This window comes from Uloborus diversus, chromosome 1, assembly GCF_026930045.1.
Source record: "Uloborus diversus isolate 005 chromosome 1, Udiv.v.3.1, whole genome shotgun sequence".
Lineage (NCBI taxonomy): Eukaryota > Metazoa > Arthropoda > Arachnida > Araneae > Uloboridae > Uloborus > Uloborus diversus.
This window is the reverse complement of record NC_072731.1, coordinates 89,388,019-89,398,779: the sequence shown is the minus strand read 5'-3', so window position 1 is coordinate 89,398,779 and position 10,761 is coordinate 89,388,019.

The window sequence follows — 10,761 nt, the reverse complement described above, 5'->3', positions numbered from 1 at the left end:
GAAACTTTAAATAACTTTTTATCAAAAACCAAGCAACGAAAAGCAAATCGTCTGCAAAAACTACACCTGCGTACCAAATTTCATATTTCTTGGCCTTACTGTTTTTTCGGGAAGTGCACCACGCTTATCGTCACCTCAGAGGAACACTAAGACAGCTAATCCCAAAAATAACACTAAGGTACCCTACTGTTGCTTCGAGGAGACATGCACAATTCTCAATTTGCCTGATTGAACTCTAAATTTTGCCGAATGATGAGAGTTTTTCGAAAAGGGACTCGAAATTTTGCCGAATGATGAGAATTTTTCGAAAAGGGACTCGAAATTTTGCCGTTTTACGAAAATTTTGTTGACTGGAACTCCAAATTTAACCGAATGATGAGAATTTTCCCAAATGGTCAGACAAAATGTGACGAATAAGGAAATTTTTGGGAGGTCACAGTGACCTCCCGTGACCTTAATCAGAGTGCTCCTGATGCGCACAAACAAGCATATATTGTTTTATTATGTGTGTTGTTTGTTCAACAAATTCACCAAATGCTGCAATAAAATTCTTAATCAGGCTTATTTATAAAAATTCCATGATATAGAAAGCAAGAATGATAATATTATCCTTTGTGGCTGGCTACATCACTTTCTTGCACTCATTATAGCTTCCCCTAATTCATCGCTCCATACTCATTATTACTCGGACTCGGGTATTAATAATTCAAATCCTTCTCCCTATTGATTGGGCCTTATCTTTGCATTTGTCATAGGATTTGCGAATGATTCTGTAGTTATGAGTTATGAGCATACGTATCATGAAATATACAATCAGTACCGCATAATTTGATTTAACTAGCTATACAATTGGATAAACGCCGAGTAACGAAGCGAAAGAACAAATAAAATACAATGTATGCAAATGATTTATTAATTATAGTATACTTAAATAAAATCCAATTTAACTTAATTGAACTAGTTACAATATTGAATGTTAATCTCATCTGGTGATTGAAATTTTAAAAGGTCATCCAGTTTTTTTTTTTGAGGGATATGCAAATTTTCTAATATCTGAGTTGGCACAAAGTACAAAAGGCAACCGTCTTCATAACAGCTCATTCCCGGTTCGGAGTTGTCCACAAAGGAAGTCACGCTTTTAAGAGGTGAGTGGGGGGGGGGGGGGGGGTTGTAAAATGGGGACAGTTTGTGACAAGGGGGTCGGAGGTAGTTACAAATACGCATTTTTATAAGAATATGTCTATAACAAATAGCGTGGCATAGGACAAAGGGTGGAGGATATGGTGAAGGTGACACTTTGTGACAAAGGAGGGGGCAGATGAATGTCAAAAATGTTCAAAAATGTTGACACAAAATGACGACATCGTGTATGGGCTACCTCTTACCTGAACTTTCTTTTTACTATTAATAACAACGTCCAGGTAGAAACTAACTTCCGATACGGAAAGAGGGGAAAATCCTTAGAACGAAAGCAAGTCTCATTAGTGACTACGCTGTTTTCAGGTCTATCGGTTGGTCTAAAACACTTCTTTGATACGTTTAAAAAAAAATCAGACGAAGCATGCTAAATGCAAGAGCCCATGAAGTTCAAATGCGCTTTCAGAGCGTCAAGATCGACCTATTTCAATGGATGTACAGCAAAAAAAGTCTTCTATTTCGTGCTTTAAGCCTAACATGTACTAGTTGACCTGTACGCAATGATTTAAATTCCAAGCCGGGAAGAGTCGTTAAATTACAGCTTCGGCCACCCTTGACCAAAATCAAGAAATTAGATGGCTTAGTATTTGTTGAAAAGTATGTTTTTCTTGGAGATAAATGGAGATATATAGTTGTTTTGAATGAGAAAAAGGTTAGTTTTGATGTTCAAACTGTCATCAAAAAAAAACCCCTGGCATAGTATTAAGAACGTAAAACCTTTCTTTTCCAAGCGGTAATTTAGAGGTGTATCAACAATGGCATGGGGAACCTTTTCTGTTAATGCCACGTTACCAAGCGTGTTTAATGCAAAAATTAGTTCAGAAAAGAAATGAGATATGCACGGAGATCTCTTCTCAATTTACAGCATAAAATTGGACACATCAGCACGATAATGCCTGCATCCTTGCCGCTCGTTTCACAAAAGTATGGTTTAGCAAATGAGTCGCGTTTGTTTGTCCTGCAGACTGGATTTAAATCTTATGGGAAAATACTTGGGGCATACTTAAGCAATCTCTTTATAAGAACATCTGACAATAGTTAAGAAAAGGCAAACGTATCATTGCGATCAGAAATCCAAGGAAGAATATAAAAAAGTGAAACTTTATCTCTTACTACTGAAGAGATGACTTACAGAATGGTTAAAAAAAAAAAGCATAAATTTGTAGAACGTTGACTTTTATTTCCATTCACAACTCCTCTCTACCTTATATTTATTTCTAAGTTGAAATGCCATCATATTTCAAAACTGTCGCTCAATGCTTTTATTTATTTTACATATGCTCATTGCTTATAGTTTCACCCCCCCCCCCCCCAAATATAATTAGCAGTGGTGTCATATTTCATTTTGAAATCAGAAAGCATTTTGTAGCAAGATAACTGTATCCCTTCCTTTACATTATTCTGAAAACTACTAATAGTAAAGCTTTCTTACAATTGGTAAATTGAATTTACTATAGATTCCTATCAATATTTTATATTTAGTTATTTCTTTATTATGAATAACAATTTTTGAAATGAATGGGACAGGTTGCTAAGACAGTGTTCCTGACTCCAGTTAAGACTCCTGGTATGTTTAATACTAATTTTCTGTTTTACTCATTACACATTTGATGATTTCGAGACTCCTTTACTTGTTTTCAAAACGCTTCTAAAATTCTTTTTCTCCAGAGTTTTTCTAAAGTAAGCTTGCTATATTGAAAAAAGGCATATAACATACGCATAATCAAAACCGCTTAATGGAATAGCTATTTTGCCACAAAAAATATGCTAATAAGCGGGATATTCCATTTACCGGGATAAAAATAACACATTGCATTGGTTTGGTACATTGAAAATGTATTATATTTTAAGCGGGATATTTTTAACCGATAGTTTAATAAGCGATCTTGACTGTATTTAGTTGTTATGATACAAGAAGGAAAGAAAAATGTATTATTGCTTCTTTAATCTATTATTTTTCTTTTACCTTTATTTTTGATGACATAAGTGCAGAGTACATTGCATAATTGCATAATCGTTTTAAAACAAATATGATCTTTACTGAAGACGAAATTCAATTTTCGTTTGAATTTGGAGTATTATGCTCTCTACCTTATGTATGACAGGTATTAATAGGTGTTATAAGGATGTATATACGCCTCCAAAAAACATAAGCACTATTTATAAGCGCACAACAGCTTTTATTGTATGTAGTTAGCAAGTGTATAATATTCATTTTAATAAACCTGAGTATTGTTAAAATAAAAGGTATTTTCTTTGACTGGGGGGAGGGGGGGTTACATCATTGTCAATAAAAGAGTAATAACATGCAGAACTAAAAAGTTTAAAATATAATGCTGATCAAATGAAAAAAACTTTGCCCAAAATATGACTAAAATAAAGTAATAATAATAATAATAAATATATCCTATATAAAGCACGAAATGACAGGAAAATAAAGTTTACAATCAAGAAAATGTTATTACACTTTTCTTGACAATATGTGTTTTATTTTCGTTGCTTTTTTATTTTAGTTTAATTTAATAATAAAACTGTTAGGAAAATCAAGTTTACAATTAAGAAAATTTTACTATGCTTTTCTTGACAGTTTGTGTTTTCATTTTGATTATGCTTATTGCGAAAAATACCTATTTATTTTTAATCTTTTTTTCTCCAACCTCTCTTTTTCTTTGTAATTTCGGTAGAACTTCAATTGTTACATCGGGGTTTGCAATCAAAAAAAGTTTACTATGTTTTTCTTGACAGTTTGTGCTATCATTTTGATAATACGCTAATTGCGAAATACCTATGTATTTCAATGTATTTTTTTCAATCTTACTTTTTCTTTGTAATTTCGGAAGAACTTCAACTGTCCTAAGTATTATTGTTACAAAGTAACTTTAAACAATTTTCCCTCAAAACAATCCTGTTCCATGCAGTTTGCTCCTACAGTTAGTGAAAACATCACGCAACGCTTTTCGAACTCCAGAAGTGTTCTATTGCATGTTTTAATAACTCCGCAATTATGCCAAAAAGTTCCCAAATAAATCTTTTATGCTAATGTGTCTCTAGCAATTACTCGTAGCAGAAAATTATTAAGCTACAAACTTCAGCTAGACATTGTTTATGGTCAGGCGCAGTAATTAACTTCTAATATAACGCCCACGCTGTTCTTGTCGAATTCCCGAAGAAATTGCTCGTTTTTATGGTGCTCGAAGATTATCGAAAGTTGAATTAAATAAGCTCTGATTAACAACACAAGCAATCAATCATTAAATACCGAACTATTTTAAGTTTGTGCTTTTATTCGAAGTTGATTTTATAAATTAAGACGTTTCTTTCATTTGCTCTTATTCTATATGACAGCAAACTGATTGTACTGTTTCATAGAAAATAAATTTGCAGAGGTCATTTCACTCATTGTCTACTGGAGTATAATTGGTGTGTAGGAAGAGATATTCTTCAGATCCAATTTTTATATATTTGTTTTTTTTTTTTAGCACACACATATTTCTCACTTCCGCTAATAATAACATAATATCCCTTATTGAATTGATATATAACAAATACTAAAAAAATCCGATCTTTAAGAGACAAAATTTTTCAACTGTGAAGAACATGAATATTTTGTTTGTTTTAAAACCATAGCTCATGTGATGAAATTTTGTTTCATTAACTGTAAAACAATTAAAGAAAGTACTAGGAAAAAATATTCTTTTGAAAAAACACCATTCCCAATAAAAAAATCCTAAGATCATTTGAGGCAACACACATGACGTGGACCGGTTGTGTATTTAAAAATGCAGCACACTTCAGCAATGGTGAATTTTCCTCAATAGTAAATATCGAATTGATCAGATCTTGATGAATTCAATATTCAGTATTGTTGGCTGTGATAATACTATTGATATTCAATATTTACAAGGCAATGATCAATAATTATGGTATGACTAGCAAAAATACCCGGCGTTGCCTGGGTCAGTAATAATTGTGAGAAACAATCGCTACTTTCTTTCGTTTTCTGTTTTAACTGAAAGAACTCAAAACACAACGCTTTGACGTGGTTAAAAATATAGCTTCTTCCTTACCCCTAAAAGTAAAGCAGCAATAAGTATAAAGAACGAATGAGTATTCATTTAGAAACGAAAACACAAAATGAAGCGTATAAAAATTTGAAAAATTTCCAAAATATGAACTATCAAAAATAAAGATCACTAAAAAAAAACCGTGCGCTTTAATTTATTAAATAGGATATACAAAACAAAAATGAAAAAAAAAGAATATCTCTACTATGTTCCCCTAAAGGTGCAAAAAGTAGAGTTTTCAAATGTTTAAATGACTTTAAACTATTGTTTGCTGCGGAGAAGCCTTGATTCAAAATTTTCATGATGATTACTTTTAGTATTGCTCTTGTAAGGCAACGAATTTTCATAACAATGGATGTTGTTATTTAATCATTTAATGCTGGAATTACATGAAATTTACTGTTTTCCATCATAACGTTTTTAAACTAAGTTTTTTTAGGAATATATTATAGCCTAAGTTGCTCCCTCTAAGCTACTCAATGTAGCTATCTATGGTGAAAAAATGGTTAAAATCGATCCAGTAGTTTTGAAGATTACCCCGGACATACATACAGAAGTAGCTATTATGTATAAAGATTATTTTTGAAGTTTTTTTTTTTTTTTTGGTTCCCTTATAGGAAAAAATTTAGCGAAAAAATAACATAAAATTTTAAACTGATGTATTAAATGAAAAGGACAAGTAATATATACTCGTAAGAATTTATAAAATTGACTAGAAAGAAAAGGAAGAGAAATGTAGTTTTTCTTTTCACAGGTAGAGATGAGATTAAGTTTTTATTGCAGAGCACATATAGTTGGAAAAACAAAAATCAAGCATAACTTTTGCAGGTTGCTCAAGGAAAAGGGAATTAAAGAAAAAACAAATCAATTTCAAATAGGTGCATTGTGAGTTTCACAAACTTTTACAATAGACCAATTAATTATAAGGTAAATGGCAAAATCATTTTTTTGATGCCATTGACAAAAAATAATATGTAACGTAAGTTACCATTATTACTGTTATTTTGTATGGAATGAGTTATAAATGCATAAGATCACAAAAAGTTTTTAATGCGCTTTATATGTCAAACATGCACCTTTAAAAATTAGAAGATTAAGGCATAAAATGTATAATTTTGTTATTATTCGAATTTTCAAGCATACATAAATCTTCTCTCATTTGAAAAATAAAAAGTATAGATTTTTTTAAAAATTCTTTTCGATCATAAAATGTTTAAAGGACTTAAATGTGAAAAATTTCTTAAAAGAAACATTGTAAGACAAGGAGAACCAAACTTTACAAAGTTTAACTAAAAATATTGGTTTTTAATAAAATTTCAAATTGAAAAAAATGTGAAACTTTTCGATAAAATTCTCATTATTAGTAAACAAAAGAATAGAATGAAACAAATTGCTGAACAAACAAGCAGTATATTGAATCTTAAATGCAAGATTGTTAAGATTTTTCGCAGAAAATAAATTTAAAAAGCATTCCTAAATACTTCAGCCAATCTTTTCAGAAAATAAATTCACACATTTAGATTAATTTCCCGTAGTCGATACATAAAGGGTCGGAAGTTATTTACGCTGTTCGATACATAAGAAAGCATAGTTAAAATATTTCACCGTAGGAATTAGCAAGCAAAATATTGATTAAATGATGAGTTTACTTTGAAGTTTTAATAATGGAAATGTAAAAGCCTTTAAGTAATGTACGAACAAAATATTTTGTTTTATTTAATGGAAAGGCGTTATTTTGCTTTAAATAAACTAGCGCACTTTCCAAAACTTCCTTTTTTTTTGCTGCAGTAGAATGAAAAATTAGTTCGCTTCAAGATTTACGCTAAGTGAACTTCGCATAAAAAGAATGATTTCAGAACCAAAATTGTTTTTCTTATTAGCGCATAATTTACTTTTCTAGATATTAGGATTTTTCAGAACAAGAAAAATAAAAGAAAACTCTCATACACACACACACACACACACACACATAATCTACGGAGGTATGATTACCAAAATTTTGCAAAAATGAAGGATGCCTAATAAGTATAAGTATACACTGCCCTCAAAAAGTTAAGGTACAACCGTTTTTTCGCGTCTAATTTGCAAATGAATGGATGTAGGAACAAAAAATTTGGTTGATATGTGCATTAAATGGTTTTTTTTTATTGAATGCATCATAGAAATTTGTACAAATGTATTGCAAAAACGATTTATAACAAAAAAAAAGCAATCTTTGCGGAAAAGTTCATTCTTGACGAAAACAGAACATCACAGTGTTATGTAGTAAAATGTCAGAGAAACAGTACAAAAATGAGTTCTAATAAGAAATGTGTCCTCCTCTAACTTGAATTCATTGGCGGCATCGATTTTCCGGGCTGTTTATTAAGTTGTCGGACACCGGAGTATGAAGCGAAGACGAGACACAGAATAAGATTTGTTCCAGCTCATTTAACGACATTGAAGGAGGATTAAAAACATCAACCTGTCTGCCAAGATAGTCCCAAAGATGTTCTATCGGACTCAGGTCTGGAGATCGAGCTGGATACTCAATTCGTCCCAAACTGTGATCTTCGAGATACTTCTCAACAATCCGAGCTCGGTGAAGTAGTGCATTATAATCCATCAGAAGGAAATCATTACCAATAGCACCAGCATATGGGCGAACATATGGATCAAGGATCTCATTCCGATATCTCAGACCAGTCCAAGTCTTTCCATGGAACACATGCAGGTCAGTGTGACCTGCATGTCACACATGCAGAGATCCTTGCCCAAACCATGATTCCACCACTTCTAAAACTTTGGTCTTTCAACAGTTTTGGTAATTGTATCTATTGCGCTGTTCCCTCGAGATCAGTAGACGCCCTGAATCACTCTCCAATGTAAATCCGGACTCATCTGTGAACCGCACAGAAGCCCATTGCTGCTGAGTCCGGGAAACATGTTTTCTTGCCCAGCATAAGCGGATCCTTCGGTTTGGTCCGTTTAATGGAACACACAACTGGTCATCTTGCATAGAGACCTGCATTATGAAGACGATTTCCCATCGTAGTAGCTGAGATTCTTCTTCCTGTTGCTACAAAGTGGTCTGCAACGAGCTGTGGCGCAGTAGTGGTTCCTCTCTATCGGGGCAAAAGAACTAGAAAATGGTCTTCTGCAGGTGCTGTAGCTCGTGTTCGGCCTAGAACAGGTCTTCCAGACACAATCTTCGAACTGGTATCGATCCTAAAGTCACTGAGAAACACTACGAGACACATTGAAACGTCTAGCAGCATCAGCTTGTAAAAATCCCCTTTCCATTCATCTAACTGTCCTCCACCTTAACGAATCGGGTAAACGACGTCTCTGAGACATTTTCTAAATTCTATTGGTTATTCTCACCGAAACTGCTAACAACAGTTGAAAATTAAGACAACTTACCAACAAAAGTACGAAAGCTCGATATTAGAATATTTTTTTTCTCACTCGTAAAAATATGTTCTTTTCTATAAAATAAAAGCATTAGCAACTTTTTTTTCATAAATGGATTTAAAGTACGTTATTATCATTCATGCAAACTATGCATTTTATTGTTACCGCCATTTGTTTTATGGTGAGCTTCAAAAAACATGTTGTACCTTAACTTTTTGAGGCCAGTGTATTATGAGGCAACACTCGTATGCAGGGGAATGTGGGGCAAAGTGAAATAGTTAAGATAATTTACTTTTTTCAAGATGAACAAATGGGGATATTTGTTTTGAAAATTTCAGTACATAATGAAAGAATGATACATTTTATAATAATACTTGCTTTAAAACAATAAATTTTTATTTTTGGCTATAAATTTGCGTTGAAAAAAAAGCGGAAATTTTAATCTTTTTTATGGGGCAAATTGAAAAATTAAATGTATCTCTATTGAAATCTTTTTTATTTCAATATTAAAAACCTTTTTTTTCAGATGACTAATAAAAAAGTGAATTAATTAATTAAATAGTAACCGAATATGTAAAAAAAATGATTAATATACAGACAGAAATACGAATTAAATGGTGAAAGTTCAAGAAAATAAGAAATGGTTAAACGCGGGAAGGTACATGAATTTTTTAACAAGTGAGCACAAATGATTGAATAAGTAAACGGAATAAACCTTTTCACCTTTTCCTTCCAGATAATATCGCATACACTTGACTAATTGTACAAAACATTTAAATAAATAAATAAATAAAGCCTTACATTAAATAAATAAAACTGCACCGAATATTAGTAGGTCTCTGCAATATCTAGAATGTTATTAACACGGTTTATATCATTTAATGGTTTCAGGATCAATTTTTGACTACTACAAGATGTTACAATATGAGTATCAATTTTTGAAAATAGCTTGTATTATCATATGCTTTAATATTCAGCGATAACTTGTTACAACATAGTTAGAAGATTACTCAATAGGTGGCGCTAAAAATGAGACAAATATTTCACGATTTTATTTTGCCACTCATTTTCCTAAATTATTTCAGTAGTTTATATCCGTATAATAAAGCTCGGGATGATTTTTCCATGTATTGAAAGGCGAAATAAAGGTGAAAAGAAGCTCTAAAATATTACCCTCAAAAGCCGATGTAAAGTGACTATCTTGCATTTTTAAAAATTTGACTTTTTAAAATGAGGCTCATTTGATCTTATTTTTATCGATATATAAATCTCATAATGAGAAAGCTCTGAAATTCCAAAAATACTTTTGAAAATATTCAATAGTAGAAACTTGAAGTCTCCTCTTTCTGACGTCCAAATACCTCCATTTCTGAACAATATTTCTGAGATACAGCAAATGATGGGTGCAAATACATTGCAAACTCTATTATTTTTTGAATATCAGTACACAAAGCACCCCTATTATTACTTGCTCTTCACATCGATTCAATGTGTCTGGTATTACTGTACTTTGTCGAACTCTGAACCAGGATATAGCCTTTTCCTTTGAATTATCTGTTTCAGCAATGAACATTCATAGAATAGGTCAGTGTTTCTTACTTTCTCATTTAAATGAAGCACTTTTTGATGCCCACTTTTTTCGTTAAGCAATGACTTCATTGCAATAGTATAGTTTGGATGCAGCATTCTCAAGGAGGTTTGCTTGCATTACAAGCAAAAATTCCTTCAAATATTGTGTATTGCCTTCAAAAATAACTTAAAACATTTAAACAAAACTTCATGAAGTATCTTTGAACAACTCGATTGGAACAAAATTTTGAAGCTCACAATTTTAATGAGATCAATGATATTTATTTCATTACTGCATACACTCATTAGACTTTATAGATTAAAGTTCAATTCTCTTGTCTGAAATAGTATCAAGTGTGTTGCATTTGTTATTGATACATAAATGAATGCCTCCGTTTTGTATACGTGGTTGAAAGTTGTACAAGTGCCAACACCACTTTTATGATAGTTAGTGTTATTCTCCTTTATTTTAGACAAAGATGAGTCAGACATCGCTTCAATAAACGTTTTATTTTCTGGTATTGATGTAGCCGAAGGT